The following is a 5,272-nucleotide window of genomic DNA, read 5'->3' as shown; positions in this document are numbered from 1 at the left end:
TAATAATTTTTATTTCCTTTATTGAGTTCAAAAATAACATTAGTAGAGAAATAACCTGTTTCATAACTGACGTTTTTATCACTTTAGTACAATTAAGGGTTTCTAATGCACGTATATTTCCGCTGAGCTGTATACAAACAACGTATAAACAAAGGCAGTTTGCTTACGTATGCGGCAGCCGATCAATCAACGCAGTGAAGCAAAAAAATGGATGGGAGAAAAGAAGTCTATTTAAAAGATTAGACCAGTCTTTTTACCGGCAGCTATACCATCGGGTCGGTTCTTTCTGAAAGGAGGAAGACTGTTTTAAAGATGAACTCAAAACTTGTGATCGTTCTTATGCTGTGCAGTCTAATGGCTTTACAAATGTATTATGTAGAAGGTAATTATATCTAGGATTTACTGTTTGAATATAGGCTACCTTTGAAGGATTGAATTTTTATTTTTTTGCATTTATTTCGTTACTATTAACATTTTTGCGGGAAAAAAATCGTGTAGTAAATTGCATAAGTTAAAATAGAACAGAATTTTCTATGGAGGATCAATCTTCCACTGAGTGGTCATCAGAAGCATTTTTTTTTCACGAGTGACGAAGCCACGACAAAAATGCCAGATCTGGTGTTCGCGATTGGAATACATTTTGATCTTGCATGTAAAACAGTAACTTTTTTTATTTCATGTCTTTTCCAGGCTTATATATATTTTGAAATTTTGAACATATAGCTACAAGGTTTATGTCACAGATTTAATTCGATAAATAACTGATAAAAATGTTTTGTACTTTATGTTTATACATGTACAAGGCCTAACTAAACTAAAGGAACCAGTGTGGGAGCCATCTGGTCTAGTCGCGTAATGGCTGCCAGGTATTTGAACACTAATTTTTCACTTGGCATGGCAACAGAGGTCTAAATTGAGGCTAGTTTTTGTTTAAATTTCATTGTGGATGTATTGTTGACATTTTGGTAGGAAAAATGGGAGAGCAGGTTGTATTTGGTGAAGTCAAGCTCAATTTTAGTATGAGTAGTACTTCCAGGTCACAGCAGTGTGATTTTGATGTCAGTTTATAGTAAGTAAATGTGACCAGAGAAATCTCTCTTAGAAGATACATGACCCCTACTTTTCTCTTCATTTTATATCAGTTTTATCATAACTCTTTAAAATGAGGTAAGGATTTGTTCTCTGAAATGGGTCTAGCTATGTTTGGTAGCTCTTTGAAAAAGGTCAGTTTTATACAGAATATATAGGGAAAACTATTTAGGCTATTGTGACCACAACCGATTTTTCACTGACGCGAAAAGCAAATGAGAATTCGGATAGCGCATTCTAGTTCTGAAAATATTTGAAACTATTAGCATATCATGTTAACTGATTACTGCCAGATTTGTGCAAAAAGGCATGTGTCTTTAGAGACCATTTTTTAAAATTTAGAATATATCCTTGTGCATAGATGAAATTCGTTGAAAAGCCGAATTCGGTACAAGTTAAATAACAGATCAAGCAACAGTTTTTATTTCTGACATGTCTATAACAAAACTAGTCAAAAGTTGTTGAAAATCTGAATAAATCTTGGTATATATTTTATACTAACATTTCTATGTTTTTAGGTATTTGCTACAGCTATGTTTGTAGAAGAAGGTGTGTGTATACAGCACCTCTGTATGAAGAGTATGCATTTAGATACCTGTGGCCGAGAGCTTGTGGGATACGCGCTGTCCGCCGCTGGGGCATCAAAGCCTGCTGTAGAACTTGGGGAAGATATTAGTGACCATGCCACTTAATCAGTAAGGAAACACATGGTTTTCTACTTTTTGGAATATTTCATTTTTTTGCAGCAATGTCATTTTTAACCACTAAGTCGTGTCAGTTTTGCTCATTTATTTCTGCAAAAAGTGAAGTACCTGGACTCAATGTTGTTATATTTTCTCGTCCTTTATGATCATGGAGAACATTCGGTTTTACTATGATAGTGTTCCACGTAAGCTGATGCTAGGAGGTGTGAGAGGCGTGAGAGGTGTGAGAGGTGTTGCACCTTTCATTACTTCTCATGACTCTGCTTTAATGTTGCTTGGCAGCGTTCTGTGTTTCCAAAGGATCTTTACACAGATTCAAGCTCAGTGTAGCCACAATACCATTTTTTCAGAAATAGAATTCTACATTCATTGCAAATAAAACAACATGTATCAGCATCATGAGAGTTGGCATTATACTAGAGATCAATGAATTACACAAATGATATTCCTACCTGTTTTTACCTACGCGACAGAACGACACCGGTTGAAAGGGACAAGAATTACTTGTATGGTTGTGTGCTGTGTGTTGACAAGTCAAAATTCTCTATAAACATTAGGGAGTGCTTTTTGCATTTTTATGTCTAATGTGTGGTATGTTCCATGCTTGGATCTGAGTTTAACTTTAAGACTTGAAATAGTTTTCAAAGTATGGTGCTGGTTAAGGACATTTCATTTGACGTTGTTGACGCGCGCGCAGTTTATGAAGTGCATTTCATTGTGTCTTTCTTGATAGCAAACCAAGGCCCAAAATTAAGTATATGCAGTGTTTGGTTGTCTCGATTAGCGCGCGCTACATAACAGCACAACAAAATTTGCTACATAAGTCGCGGGAGCGCCAACGTGGCACAACGAAAACGAATTGTCTTGAAAAGCCACCATACTTAAGTCATGCAGTATGCATGTATCTGAAAAATTCTTCACAGGCCCGCAATAATCCAGTTATAACTGAGAATTTCATATTTTTTTTATATCTACTTAGTCAGGACTGTTTGCGAGAGCAAACTCCGAAAAACTTAAACATTATGCTTAAAATGATCAAATTAGCATTTAAGTGTCTCGATCTTAATTATATATAGCAGCACCCAGCATCAGGTTTTCCAATCAAACTTTATGATTTATAATTTTACGTATAGATCTAATGTCTAATCTTTGTTCAATATTTATGAGTATGTTATGAAGGGTGCTGTTATTTTTCCTTCTCTTTGCATTATCTTTTTTAATTATATAGTATTACTTAAACCTCTGTCAAAAATACGGCTTGTATTTTACAAGTACTGTATCTCTTGAATTGTATGTTGTCGGACTACTTTCATTTTAATGCATGACCTGACACAGGTCTATAAATAGCGCACACAAAAAGCTTCACTCATATCTGTTTTAACATACTTTAGACAAACACAAAGAAATAGTGGACGTATAATAATAAAAGGGTCATTAAAACAGTAGCTCGATCTGGGATTTGTATTTGGCTCTTGTGGACTTTGCAAGGACGGATCACACTCGGCGATTGCGCGCCTCGTGAGACCCGATCTAGCAAAATCCACTCGAGCCAAATACAGCATCCTATATCAAGCTACTATAATAATAGCTTTATTATATCGTTACAACGCAGGAAAGACTTTTGGGGACTCTAAGAAGTAAATTTGTTTTGCTATGGGGATAATGCACATTTTCTTTTGTGTATAAACGTCTGAAGAAGTAGAAACCTGTGGTATTTCTGTTGACCGAGGTCACTAGCATATCCCTTAAACTTCTGCAAAAGTTAATTCACAAAATAATAAGCTATTCTTGCATAAAAATCATAACATGAAGACTAAATGTATTGATTTTATATGTAATGACTTTAAGTACAGTTTTTATTTGCCATTGCGTTTCTGTTGTCTATATGTTTTAAAAACCCATATCGGTGCGCACAAATCAATAACATTATAAAAATCATGAATCCAATGGTTTTAAAAGGTCATTTCTCGTTATTACAAACACGACATTTCCAATATTTTTAAAAATCACATAAAATGCGATAAACAGGAACACACTGTCGACAATAATAATTTTACTTGTGAGTTATTTTGAGCATAAACAATTATTTTTCTTGATGCTTTCAAGATTTGTATGAATTCTGTGAGAAATTATTCAAAGACATACCGACTGATACATCCCAAAATCGTTGACATGATTCCTACAAACAAACGATCGCACAAGTTATACGCGATTCAATACATTTACAGTAATCGACAAAAATTGAACCGACGCTGAATTTGAAAGACAGTAAACAAGAGGCGTACGCGAGTAAGCGCATTGGCGACACGGGGTTAGGTGGGTGTGTTGCGGAGTAGGGGGAGATGGCAGTGCATTTGGAGTTAGAAACTGCACATATTTCATTTATTTACCTATAGTTTACATGTATAATAATTACAATTTTTGCAATTCCCTCAGGCTCGTTTATTATTTTTATCTCATATAACACATCTTATAATTCCAATGATAGTCATTTTTCTTTCTTGTTTTTCAGAGTATTTCAAAGCGAGGTGGAAGGCGATCACGTGATTATATTTTGGCCATCGCACTTAATTTATACATCTTCGGGGACAAAAATAACAACTGCGACCGGTTCACAGCTGTTAATTGCAATTGCTTTTTACTTTACATCTATTTGTTATATGTAATGTATGTATAAGACATCTGTCAAAATAAATCCTTATTTTTCGTTGGGAAACGTCGAGTAATTTGTTTATTTTATGATTTTGTGTGACAAATGGTTAAGAAAAAGAAAAAAAAAATGAAAAGCGGTTTAACAGATTTTATTGGAGTTTTAATTTTCTAAAATTTAACACTTAGATGAAAAAATGAATCTCATTGTATGAGGCTTTAATAGATGAAAACCATTGATTTAATTACTTACTCTGACAAAGTTTCTATTTTTACAATAGCAATAACATAGCGATGTCATAAAATCTGCTTTTGGGTCCTCTCACATATTCTAAGCTTAAGAACTAGCACGTAAGCATCTCTTTCAATTACATGAAAGAACAAGTAAAGTAACGACAGTCAAAGGATTGTTTCTTTCTGTATGCGAGGATGTCACTAAAATTTTCATTTTCCCTAAACTCCCGTTTTGAAAACTTGCTTCAGTGAGTTCATTTGCTTTTAAAAGTGTGCAGCAAACAAAATAGAGTACACTGTCCTAGCTCTTTGTTGCCTGAACGTTCAAAGAATATATTGAAATTTTGAAAACCTAGGTTTTATCAAAGTCTAAGCCATGTATTATATACTTTAAAGTGATTTGAATGACCCAACATAATATAATGTTAAAATAGAAACACTAACGTTCAAATTGGTAGTTGAAATAGACGGCTGCACTTAGGCTGATCGAAGAAAGTGTATTTATTAATACTATAAGATGAATTTACACTTGCCCCGTTCCTAAGTAACGGAAGTAAAATTTCGCGCATGCGCACTCTACGTAGGACAAAAAAAAA

General features: G+C 34.4%; 1 long non-coding RNA gene across 1 annotated transcript; it reads left to right on the top strand.

The window, feature by feature from the left end:
• The first annotated feature begins 225 nt into the window (after window positions 1-225).
• Window positions 226-4,509, top strand: LOC123527153 (uncharacterized). The gene is made up of 3 exons (XR_006681645.2): window positions 226-382; window positions 1,608-1,784; window positions 4,306-4,509. It is a non-coding gene; the product is annotated as an uncharacterized LOC123527153 (long non-coding RNA).
• The last annotated feature ends 763 nt before the right edge of the window (window positions 4,510-5,272 follow it).

Source organism: Mercenaria mercenaria, chromosome 14, assembly GCF_021730395.1.
Source record: "Mercenaria mercenaria strain notata chromosome 14, MADL_Memer_1, whole genome shotgun sequence".
Lineage (NCBI taxonomy): Eukaryota > Metazoa > Mollusca > Bivalvia > Venerida > Veneridae > Mercenaria > Mercenaria mercenaria.
Note: the sequence above shows the minus strand (reverse complement) of the source record. Positions and strands in the feature narration are given on the sequence as shown.